Consider the following 12,560-nt stretch of genomic DNA (forward strand, 5'->3'; position numbering starts at 1 on the left):
TACCAGTCCCGCAATACTATACTGGCAACTATAGGCCAGTCAGTCTCACCTCCATCCTCGGCAAAGTCTTTGAAAAAATTATCAAGGCTCACATTTGCGAGAGCCCGGCAGGACAAATTCTGCTGAGGGGAAACCAGCACGGGTTCGTGGCAGGCAGATCGTGCCTGACTAATCTAGTCTCTTTTTATGACCAGGTTACAAAACACCTGGACGCAGGAGTAGGGGTTGTCGTCGTTTACTTAGACTTCAGGAAGGCCTTCGATACGGTATCCCACCCCATACTGGTGAACAAGTTAAGAGGCTGTGACTTGGATGACTGCACGGTCCGGTGGGTGGCGAGTTGGCTAGAGGGTCGCACCCAGAGAGTCGTGGTGGATGGGTCGGTTTCGACCTGGAAGGTTGTGGGCAGTGGGGTCCCGCAGGGCTCGGTCCTAGGACCGATACTCTTTAACCTCTTCACCAGCGACTTGGACGAGGGAGTGAAGTGTACTCTGTCCAAGTTTGTGGACGACGCAAAGCTGTGGGGAGAAGTGGACACGCCGGAGGGCAGGGAACAGCTACAAGCAGACCTGGACAGGTTGGACAAGCGGGCAGAAAACAACAGAATGCAATTCAACAAGGAGAAATGCAAAGTGCTGCACCTAGGGAGGAAAAATGTCCAGCACACCTACAGCCTAGGAAATGACCTGCTGGGTGGCACGGAAGCAGAAAGGGATCTCGGAGTCCTAGTGGACTCCAAGATGATCGTGAGCCGGCAGTGTGACGAAGCCATCAGAAAAGCTAACGGCACTTTATCGTGCATCAGCAGATGCATGACGAACAGATCCAAGGAGGTGATACTTCCCCTCTATCGGGCGCTGGTCAGACCGCAGTTGGAGTACCGCGTGCAGTTTTGGGCGCCGCACTTCAAGAGGGATGCGGATAACTTGGAGAGGGTCCAGAGAAGGGCCACTCGTATGGTTAAGGGCTTGCAGGCCAAGCCCTACGAGGAAAGACTAGAGAACCTGGACCTTTTCAGCCTCCGCAAGAGAAGGTTGAGAGGCGACCTTGCGGCTGCCTATAAGGTCATCACTGGGGCACAGAAGGGAATTGGTGAGGCTTTACTCACCAAGGCGCCCCCGGGGGTTACAAGAAATAATGGCCACCAGCTAGCAGAGAGCAGATTTAGACTGGACATTAGGAAGAACTTCTTCACAGTTCGAGTGGCCAAGGTCTGGAACGGGCTCCCAAGGGAGGTGGTGCTCTCCCCTACCCTGGGGGTCTTCAAGAAGAGGTTGGATAGGCATCTAGCTGGGGTCATCTAGACCCAGCACTCTTTCCTGCCTAGGCAGGGGGTCGGACTTGATGATCTATTGAGGTCCCTTGCGACCCTAACATCTATGAATCTGTGAATTGTTGTTATTTTTGTTGCTGTGGTTGTGACGTTTGCTGGCAGGTCCTGAACTGACGAGTTCCGCGAACCTTCGAGGCCCCCAAAAGTCAGTTTCTGAACTGGTGTTATCGCTGACAGCGCTGGGCATTTCACGGGCCCCGCTTACTGTGCTGGCAGTGCCGCGGTATTTGCAGCGTACAGGGAGACTGACAGCCTCCCGTCCCGTTGAAGACTTCTGACTGTCAGTTCCAGCTGTGTATTTAACGCGCACTGTGTTGACACCGCCTTCCAGTAAGCGCAGGGTCCCTGTGTGGGGTCGGTCCCCTGCTCGTGTCGCGCGTGCTCCTGGAGGAAGTAGGGCCGGGCAGAGGAGAGGGCGGGCGGCCAGACGCACGTCCCCTTGCCAGGGGAGGGTTCAAGTCAGGATGTCGTCATCACGTTGGGGCGTTTCACTGCCTTCATGCAGATCCTGCGTGTCTCGGTCTCTGTCTCGTCTCCTCTCCTCACGCAGCCAGCCAGGAGGCGAGAGGCAGGGAAGCGTTGAGGGGGCAGGAATCTTTGGGATACACGAGCGAGGGAGACGCCAGTGCCGAGGGCGGTGTTGCGAGAGGGATTTCTCCCCAGGTTGCTGGGCCCAGAGGCTGCTCGTGACAGCCGAGAGGAAAGGGGCCTTTTCCAAAGGGGAGCAACAGCTCCGTTGGGATGGCGGGGTGCGAGCACGCTGAGAACGCCTCAAACGAGGCAAAGCAGAGGCTCCTCGCCCCAAGCTGGAAAGGAGCTGCTACCTTCAAGTCGTTCTCGGCTCGTGCCTGCACAGCCGTTAAGCGTGTTCGCTCAGCGTTCGCTCTGTGCGATTAAGTGCATTTTCATGCAACAGGGATGTCCACTGACACACAATTAAGTGTGTGCACAGAAACAGTGAAGTGCAATCACGTGCAAGCCTGTTCTAGTTGTTAGCTGTGAGCTAGCTGAGAACAACTAAGACGAAGCAAAGGAGAGGTGCCGCAGCCGAAACCGGAAAGGAAGGTTTTGCTTTGTTTCAGTCGTCCGCAGCTCCTTCACAGGCAACAATTAAGGGTGTTCCTGTTCAAATACCGGTGGGTGGGCTCACACTCAGTGATTAACGGGTGTTCAAGCACAACTGAAGCACAATCTCACTCTCACAGGCAACAATTAAGGGTGTTTCTGTTCAAATACAACCGGGTGGGCTCACACTCAGTGATTAACGGGTGTTCAAGCACAACTGAAGCACAATCACAGTCTCACAGGCAACAATTAAGGGTGTTCCTGTTCAAATACCGGTGGGTGGGCTCACACTCAGTGATCAACGGGTGTTCAAACACAACTGAAACACAATCACAGTCTCACAGGCAACAATTAAGGGTGTTCCCATTATACCGGTGGGTGGGCTCACACTCAGTGATCAACGGGTGTTCAAGCACAACTGCAAACATTCACACTCTCACAGGCAACAATTAAGGGTGTTCCCATTATACCGGTGGGTGGGCTCACACTCAGTGATTAACGGGTGTTCAAACACAACTGAAGCACAATCACAGTCTCACAGGCAACAATTAAGGGTGTTCCTGTTCAAATACCAGTGCGTGGGCTCACACTCAGTGATCAACGGGTGTTCAAGCACAACTGAAACACAATCACACTCTCACAGGCAACAATTAAGGGTGTTCCCGTACAAATACAACCGGGTGGGCTCACACTCAGTGATTAACAGTGTTCAAGCACAACTGAAGTACATTCCCGCTCTGCCACTAAGCACGGTGGCACCAACCAGTGAAGCGCATTGCCCCTCGGGGATTAGAGCCCGTTCCCCCTCAGGGATCAGCAGCTGCCCTTTTGATCCCCGCCCCTTTGACAAGGGCTCCCAGTGTACCCGTCTCTGCTCAGGGGCTTGCTGCTGCTGCTGCTGTTGCTGTTGCTGTTGCTGTGCTGCTGCTGGCGGGGAGAGCAGGGCTGGAGGAACGCCCCGCGAGATGCTGTCGTCATCGCGCTCGCTCTGGCTTTGAGCAAATCATCTCTCCTCTCATGGCCAGCGAGGATGAGGCGAGAGGCAGGGCAGTGTTGAGAGGGCATGAATGGGGGCGCCATTGGGCTACGTGGGAGGGGTGGGGGGGGTGCTTTGGACCTGTTGGGCACGAGAGATTGCGGAAGGACTTTTCCGTGTGGGTTTCTGGTGCCAGAAGCTTCAGGTGACGACTGTGAGCGGAGGGGCCTCCGTGGCAGCTTGCGGTGTGCTTGGGGGGGCTGCCCGTGGGGGCCCCGAGGTTTCCGAGGGGCTCACGGTATCGCTTCTCGGCCTCTTGAAGGCTCAGATCAAGTGTAGTCTCGGCTGTTTTCAGTGGAAAAACTGACGTGCTAGGCATGCGGGGTCTTTAGACACCCATGAGCAGCGCAGCGCACGAGACGGAGGAGACAGTGACACAGAGTGGAATGGCTGCTTCGAAGGCGAGGTCGGATATGCAGATGAATATGCAGATGAGTATGCAGATTACGGCGGAGGCAGGAACCGAGGCGGAGAGAGTCCGGGAGCAGAGACGTCGGTTGGCGAACCATATCGGTGACTGGGCGGAGACCAGAGATGGTGAGCAAATGGCGATGGAGGAGGAGAAGGAGGAGGAGGGGTGGACCCGCGTTCAACGGAAAGGGAAGGCCCACGTGGGAGCGGGGGGGCAGAAGACCCCTGAAGATGGAGGAGGAGCCTCGCCGGCGGCAGGAAGTCGTCGGGAGACACCAGGGCCAGAGGCAGAAGCAGAGCCTGAAGAAGCAGGAAATGGTGGCCAGGGCACAAAATGGAGGGTGAAAATAACCCTCAGCCCTGAGGGCTACAAAGGAAGTAAGACACTGAGGCGTGGGGAGTTCATGGCAGAGGTGCTCCTGAAGCTTCTCAAAGTGAACCCGAGAGACTTGTACTGTGTAATTGCTTTCGATAACAGAAAAGTTTGGAATGTCACGTTCGAAAATGGGAGCAGTTATGCAGCATTTTGGAAGGCACATGAGGAGGCCCAGAACAGAGGGGATTTGGAGGGCCTGGTTTTTGACATGGGGCGGAGAGCACGAGAGAGAATTCTCTACATCAAGATGTTTACTGAGGTGGACCAAAAAGAAGAAGTTAAAAGATGGCTGGAGCAGAGGGTGGAACGGGTGGCTGTTGTCGAGAGAGAGTGTGATCGCTGGGGGGTGTGGACCGGGGCATGGAAAGCAAAGGTGACGCTCTGCGAGGTGGTGGGAAAGCCCGGGGCAGTCAAGCACTTAGCTTCGGCGGTGCAAATTGGGCCATGCAGAGGTTACGTGGTATATCACGATCAGCCCAAGTTGTGTAACCGGTGCGGGCAAGAGGGGCATTTGGCGGCGTTCTGTCGCCTTACTGTGTGTTACCGCTGTCGGGGCCTGGGGCACACAGCCCAATTCTGTAAGGGGAGCATTGTGTGTCCAGGGTGCGGGCAGGAGGGACACACGCAGCAGGCGTGCCCCTCGTCCTACGCTAACCGCGTACGGATGGCGGGGAGTCGTGAGGAGGCCCGGGAGGAAACGAGAATACTGGAGGAGGAGGAGGAGGAGGCACAGAGGTTGGTGCCAGAGCAAGGGGACGAGATGTGCGTGGAGGAAACGCAGGTTGAGGAAAGATTCGAGAACGAGGAGAAGGTTTACGAGGGGATCGAAGAGGCAGCCAAAGAGCTGGTGGAGGAGGAAAATGTGGAGAAGTGGACACAGAAAACAGAGGAGGAAGGAAGGGAGGCTGAGGGATTGCAACACTTGAGGGGTATGGTAGCAGATTTGGAAAGGCAACATGGAAAGGGACAAAAGCCGAGTCGTATAAAAGAGAAAGCGTGGGTAGAACAACTGGAGGAGATGGAGGCCATTGAGCAAGGGCGAGACGGGAGTCTCAAGAAAAGGAAGAACTCCGGCGGGGAGGAAAAGGAGACGAAGAAGCCGGGGGTACAAACCGACGGTGGAAAGGAAAGAGGGAAAGGGAAGAAGAAAGAAAAGGGAGAGGGGGAAAGGGAAACGGCAGACATTTTGGGATTTTTGAACCCAAAAGCAGTGGGGGAGCGTTTGAAAACTTCAGGGAAATGGCGGAAAGGGGTGGAATCCGTGCTGGAGACATCGGAGAGTGAGAGTGGGGAAGAAGTGTGAAAAAGGGGAAGTTTTTGTTGTTGCTACTCGCCATGGCAGGGGCATTGTGTGTTGTCTCCTTAAATGTGAGGAGTCTAGCGTCTAAGAAACGGTGGGAAAGGATGGGAGGGTTTTTGAGGGCGGTGAGGGCTGATATTATTTGTTTACAAGAGTGTGGGATCGGGTGGGAAGAAGATTACGGGGTGCTACGGAGAAGATGGGACAAGGGAAGATCGTGGTGGGCGGGGGCGGGTGGAAATAAAGCGGCGGGGGTGGGAATCTTAGTGGATGAAACACGGGTAACAGTAACCGGGGTAGAGGTCTTAGTTGAGGGGCGCCTGCAACACATGAAGGTGGAGGTGGGGGGGGAGGAGGTGGGGGTTTTCAATGTCTACGCCCCGGCGGTGAAGGAGGAACGGAGGGAATTCTTTCGGAGATTGGCGATATGTGGGGGAGGGGGAGGGAAGAAAGTTTTTGTCGGAGATTTCAACTGCATTCTCGAGGGAGGAGATAGGGAAGGGGGGGTTGGCGGGGGAAGTTTGGATAGTACAGGGAGGTGTTTGGGGAATTGGATTCGGGAAGAGGGGCTGGTGGATGTCTGGAAGGGAGAGCGGGTGGGAACGAGGATTGACCCCAGGGGACAGAAGGTTTCGAGAATTGATTTTGTGTTGGTTTCGGAAGGAGTGGGGGTGGAAAGGAAGGAGGTGGTGGAAGTGGGTTTTAGTGATCACAAGATGTTGAGGGTACAGTTACGGGTCGGGGGAGGGAGAGGGAAGGGGGTGTGGAAGCTGAACACGAGGGTGCTGGACGACGAACGGGTGTGTAAAGCCTTTGGGAGGGAATATGAGAGGTGGAGAACAACAAGAGTGCTGTTTAAATCACATTGGGATTGGTGGAGGGTTATGAAGGAGAAGATCAAGGGGTGGTTTAGTAGAGTTGGAAAACGGCAAGCGTGGGAGAAGAGGAAGGAGCTGGGGAGATTGCAGGGGAAGGTTCAGGGGCTGATTCGAGAAGCGATGGGGGGAAAGGAAGTGAAGCGGGAGCTGGGGGAGGCGAAACGGGAGGTAGAGGAATGGTTTCGGGGGAAGGAACAGGAAAGGATGTTTTTAGCACGGGCTCCGTGGATGGGGGAGGGGGAGGAATGGGGGAAGTATTTTGCAGGCAGAGTTAGAAAAGGGAGCAAGGAAGTGGGGGCGGTGGTGACAGGGAAGGGAGTGCGGGTCGAGTCGCAAAGGGAGGTGTTAAAGGAGGTGACAGGTTTCTACGCGGAGCTGTATAAAAAGCGAGAGGTGGATGGGATGGCGGGGGAGAGGTTTTTGGGGGAGCTGGAAAAGAGGGTAGAAGAAAGGGAGAGGGTGGATTTGGAGAGGGACGTCACGGAGGAAGAAGTGAAGGAGGTGTTGGGGCAGATGAAGAAGGGGAAGACGCCGGGTTTGGATGGGTTGCCGGCTGAATTTTACGAGCGTTTCTGGGGGGTGGTGGGGGAGGATGTGGTGGAGATGTTTCGGGAGGTAATGGAATCAGGGGTGGTCGGGGAGGGCTTTGCGGTGGGGGTGGTGGTGTTGTTGCATAAGAAAGGGGACAAGGAAGTGTTGAAGAACTGGAGACCGATTACTTTATTGAATGTGGATTACAAGTTGTTCTCAAAGGTGCTGGCAACAAGGATGGGGAAGGTGATGGGAAAGGTGGTGGGGGAAGACCAGACGTGTGCAGTGAAGGGTAGGAGGCTGGGGGATACGCAGTGGGTATGGAGAGATACTTTGGAGTACGTGGGAGAAAGGGGGTGGAAAGTGGTGCTGGGTAGTGTAGATCTAGAGAAGGCATATGACAGTTTGGAGCACGGTTTCCTGTTTAAGGTGTTGGACCGGATGGGCTTCCCTGGGAAATTTGTGGGGTGGGTGAGAGCCCTGTATAGAGGGGCGAGGAGCAGGATCTCGGTGAAGGGCTGTTTGGGAGAGGAATTCAGGGTGGAGAGAGGGGTGCACCAGGGGTGCCCCCTATCTCCGGAGCTGTTTGTGTGCGGCATAGAGCCGTTGGCACAGAGAGTGAGGAGAGATGGGAGAGTGAGAGGAATACCGGTACCGGGGGGAGGAGAAGTGAGAGTGACTCTGTATATGGATGACGTGATGTTTATGGTGCGGGATAGGGGGTCCTTGGAGAGGGTGGTGGAAAGCATTAAGGAATATGGAGAAGCAGCGGGGCCACGAGTGAACACAGGGAAAAGCAGTTTGTTAGCGGTGGGGGAATGGGCCGGGCTGGAGGAGGTGGGGTGGCAGGTAGAGAAGGAGGGTTTGAAGGTGTTGGGAGTCTATATGGATGTGAAGGGGAAGGGGGAACGGGCGTGGGAGGCGCTTCGAGGGCAGGTGAGGAAGGTGGTAGGGCTATGGCGAACGAGGAAGTTGACGTTTCGGGGAAAGGTGGGGATTATGAAACAGTTTCTGCTGCCAACAATTTTGTTTGTGGCAACGGTATACCCGCCTACCTGGTTGCAGGTGAGGCGGGTGCAAAGGGAGATATGTCTCTTTTTCTGGGGTGGGCAGACGGAGAAGGTGGCGAGGAGGGAGATATATAAGGGGGAGAACTTGGGAGGCTGGGGCGTGCCGGAACTAGAGGTGTTCCTGTACGTGCACTTTTGGAAAGGGGTGGTGCGAATTGCGGGTTTGGAGGGAAGGAAAGCGGCGGCGTTGTGCAGATATTGGGCGGGAAGGTTTTTAAGGAGGTTGGGATTATACGGAGAGAGGTGGACGGGCTTGTGGGCCGAGAGACCGCCCAAGTGGTATGCACGGGCCTGGGCCTTTTTGAGAGCGAAGGGGCTGGAGGAGTTAGGGTGCGAGGGACTGAGAGAAGCAAAGAAGGTGCTGAGAGGAATCAGAGCGAAGGATGAGATGGCTGATATAGGAGAGTTGTCAGAAGGGCAGGTGGGAAGGGCCTGGAAGGGGATAGTGGGGAAAAGATGGAAGGGGGAGCACGAGGATTTTGCGTGGCGAGCGGTCAGGAAAGTGCTACCGGTGAGGGCAGAGCAGCGGAAATGGGGTCTGCTAAGGTCAGGGGAGTGTCCGAGGGAACTGTGCAGCAGGGAGGAAACGGTGTTCCACGTGCTATGGGAATGCTCATATGCACAGAAGGTTTGGCAGAAGGTGGCGAAGTTTTGTAAAGAGATAGGGTGGGGGGACTGCGTGAGCTACGAGGGAGCGATGTACGGACTGGCGAGGCATAAAGCGTGGGAATGGGAGATTCGGGTTTTACTGTTGTGTACAAGGATGGCACTGTGGAAAACGCGATGTTTATTGGTACAGAAGGGGCTTTATTTCGCGCCACGGGAATGTGTGTATTTAGCGTACGCAGAGTTGGGGTACTATCGACGGAAAGGAGAAGGAGAGTGGGAAGATATTGAGTGGCAGAAACTGTTTGAGTGAGAGGGCAGGAAAGGGGTGGGAAAGGTAGAGTAAACAACTGTTTGGATAGATGTTATGTTATGTGATGTTATTTTATGTTCAGCGTTGTTACTTACGGGAGAGCTAAAATGGTTTTTGTAGTCTGAACCTGTAACAAAGAGACAAGCGCTTTCCAGTTTTGTACGGGAAGGTTTGTTGTGCTGTGATGTGAAGGAGAGAGGTTTTTCCTGGTGGTGGTGAACGAAGGATGCTTTTAATAAAAAAAAAAAAAAAAAAAAAAAAAAAAAAAAAAAAAAATCTGTTCTTATCAGTTTAATATCTGATATGTCCTCGATGTGAGGACTTTATATTAAATGGATTTTTGGAACTGGGAGATGGACTCGGAGCTTGCTCCATCCACTCCACGCATCGGCCTGGTATTGCAGTGCCTCCAGGAGCGGTGCACCTCCCCTCGGGGAGAACTTGCTGCTGTCAAAAAGTAGATCTCGTCGCTTCTTCAGAGACATCTGGGGGGGCTGGTGCCAGGCAGGAGCCTCCAGCAGTCTGGCAGGCAGGCTACTACTTGGCTGAAGCCTTCAAGAGGACAGGGTGGCTGGCTGTCTGGAGGAAAGCGGTCCCTCTGCCTGCACCTGGATGGAGAGCGTGGTCAGCAGCGTGCAGCTGAGGGGGGTGTCAGGGGCAGCCTGCTTGGTGACCCCCTGCGAACAGCTCTGTCACAGCGGAAATCCTCTGTCACAGCAGAAATCGTGGGCTTTAGGATGCCGGAAAGCCGTGGCTGTTGTCGTCACACTGTTATGAAGAAAACGAACCAAACTGAACACAGGCCGTACGGTACGGTACGGTACGGGACATCTCAGAGGTCAGATGCGAGCCAGAACTGAAAGCTGGAAGGCCTGAGAAGAGCCAGAGGCCGCCACAACACCAAGGCGAGGCTTCTGGAGCACGACGCGCTACACACCACCTACGTGGTGAGTGCATGCATCGTTTTGCCGTCGCGTGGCGTTGGAGCAGGGGGAGATGGACGGTGCGGTGGGAGGAGCGCCCCCCGTGAGCAGGGGAGACGCACAAGCCCCGTCTCCCGGCCCAAGGCTCCTGTTCAAGACTGCCACCTACAACAGCTTGCCTGGCGCCTCGTGGCTGGTGGCCATATGCAAAAGCATTGTTCTCGTGGTTGGGTGTGAACTAGCTGTGAACAACTGAGAGGCTCCACACCCAGAACTGAAAAGGCTTGGCTCCATTTAAATTGTCCTCGACTCCTTCACAGGCAACAATTCAGGGTGTTTGAAAGACTGCCTGCCAGCGCAGGCTTTTTGTTGCTCCCCTGGCGCAGGCGCAGGCAGTCTTCCACCGGGTGTCTGGCCCTTTTTTAAAGGAGCAGCGTGTCTGAAGCGCGCCTGCACGCTGCACTGCCGAGGGCCCTGCACAGCACGCGGCGGCGAGTTCTGTCTTTTGGAAGGCGTGTTAAAATGGGCCACGTCTGGCCGTACTGGAACCGGTCTCGGCTCGTTCACGCAGCAGGCCAGGCCAGGCCAGGCCAGGCCAGCAGCTTCAGGGCAAGCAGGGCAAGCGGCTTCTGAAGGAGCAGCGTGTCTGTGTTGTGGTGCTCCTGTTCAGGTACAATTAGCGGGGTTCCCACTCGGTGATTAAGGGTGTTCAACCACAACTGAAGCTCCTGGTATTGCAGTGCCTCCAGGAGCGGCGCACCCCTGTGTCAAAAAGCAGAACTCACCGTTTCCCAGGGAGCTGCTTGGGGGGTGGGGCTTGTGCTGCGCAGGGCCCTCGGCAGTCCAGCGTGCAGGTGGACTTCAGACACGCCGCTCCTTCCAACACGCCGCTCCTGTAAAAAAGGGCAAGACACCCTGTTTAATCGCTGAAAACACGGAGAACCGCTTCTTTTTTCCCCCGCGCTTGGCCTGCTGTTGCACTTTCTCCAGGACCAGCGCCAACCCAGGCCGGCAGACTGCCGGAATAAGAGCAGCAAAAAGTGAGCTGACTAGCAGCTTGCTTTTCCTTCCTCCGCTGCAGCGAGGGGTCTCGTCAGTCATGACGGGCTAGGGAAGGCGGTGCCGCCAGTACGTCCGAACGAGCGCCGGTTGCGCAAGCAACCGTGCCGCTCAGGTGAGTAGCCAAAGGGTCTCACGGTTCACCAGACCCAATAAGGAGGACGGAACGTGGGTCAACACCCCCAGGTCCCAAGGACGCCCCGATCCACTGGCAAGAACGTTCGAGGCACGTCAGGAGACCCCAGCTAGGTGGACCGCCGACTACGGATCTCGGAGGACCCTCCCAGGAGGGTGGAACCAGCGAACCCGAGACGGCGACGAACCCTGACGCACCCCCCACGATGTCGGGACCCAGGTCAGGAAGGCGCTACCGGTGAGGGCAGAGCAGCGGAAATGGGGGTTGGTAAGGTCAGGGGAGTGTCCGAGGGAACTATGCAGCAGGGAGGAAACGGTGTTCCACGTGTTATGGGAACGCTCATATGCACGGAAGGTTTGGCAGAGAGTGGCGAGGTTTTGTAAAGAGATAGGGTGGGGGGATTGTGTGAGGTACGAGGGAGCGGTGTACGGTCTGGCGAGGCGTAAAGTGTGGGAATGGGAGATTCGGGTTTTGCTGTTGTGTACACGGATGGCAGTGTGGGAAAACGAGATGTTCATTGGTCCAGAAGGGGCTTTATTTTACGTCACGGGAATGTGTTTCTTTGGCGTACGCAGAGTTGGGGTACTATCGACGGAAAGGAGAAGGGGAGTGGGAAGGTACTGATTGGAAGAAATTGTTTGAGTAAGAGGGAAGGAAGGGGGAGGGAACGGTGAAGAGAAACAACTGTTTTGATGTATGTTATGTTATGTTATTTTATGTTAAGTGTTGATATTTAAGAGAGAGCTGAAACGCTTTGTAGTTTGAATCTGTAACAAAGGGGGAAGCGGTTTTCTGTTTTGTACAGGAAAGTTTTGTTATACTATGACGTGAATGGTGTTATTTAGAGCTCCGAACCGGGAAAAGAGAACATTTTGGTGGTGGTGGTGAACGAGGTATGATTTTAATGTATATAATAAAAAAAAAATCAAAAAAAAATCTGTTCTTATCAGTTTAATATCTGATATGTCCTCGATGTGAGGACTTTATATTAAATGGATTTTTGGAACTGGGAGATGGACTCGGAGCTTGCTCCATCCACTCCACGCATCGGCCTGGTATTGCAGTGCCTCCAGGAGCGGAGCACCTCCCCTCGGGGAGAACTTGCTGCTGTCAAAAAGTAGATCTCGTCGCTTCTTCAGAGACATCTGGGGGGGCTGGTGCCGGGCAGGGGCCCCCAGCAGTCTGGCAGGCAGGCTACTACTTGTCCGAGAAGGACAGGGTGGCTGGCTGCCCGGAGGAAAGCGGTCCCTCTGCCTGCGCTTGGATGGAGAGTGCGGTCAGCAGCGTGCAGCTGAGGGGGGTGTCAGGGGCAGCCTGCTTGGTGACCCCCTGCGAACAGCTCTGTCACAACGGAAATCCTCTGTCACAGCAGAAATCGTGGGCTTTAGGATGCCAGAAAGCCGTGGATGTTGTCGTCACACTGTTATGAAGCAAAACGAACCAAACTGAACACAGGCGGTACGGTACGGTACGGTACCTCTCAGAGGTCAGATGCGAGCCAGAACTGAAAGCTGGAAGGCCTG

At 55.0% G+C, this 12,560-nt stretch overlaps 1 non-coding gene and 1 pseudogene across 1 annotated transcript; both read left to right on the top strand.

The window, feature by feature from the left end:
• The first annotated feature begins 9,145 nt into the window (after nucleotides 1–9,145).
• On the top strand, nucleotides 9,146–9,348 carry LOC132244262 (U2 spliceosomal RNA; annotated as a pseudogene).
• Nucleotides 9,349–11,932: 2,584 nt separating this feature from the next.
• On the top strand, nucleotides 11,933–12,126 carry LOC132244260 (U2 spliceosomal RNA). The gene has a single exon (XR_009455850.1). It is a non-coding gene; the product is annotated as a U2 spliceosomal RNA (small nuclear RNA).
• Nucleotides 12,127–12,560: the final 434 nt, after the last annotated feature.

The sequence above is a fragment of the Alligator mississippiensis genome, chromosome 11 (assembly GCF_030867095.1).
Source record: "Alligator mississippiensis isolate rAllMis1 chromosome 11, rAllMis1, whole genome shotgun sequence".
NCBI classification, from domain to species: Eukaryota; Metazoa; Chordata; order Crocodylia; family Alligatoridae; genus Alligator; species Alligator mississippiensis.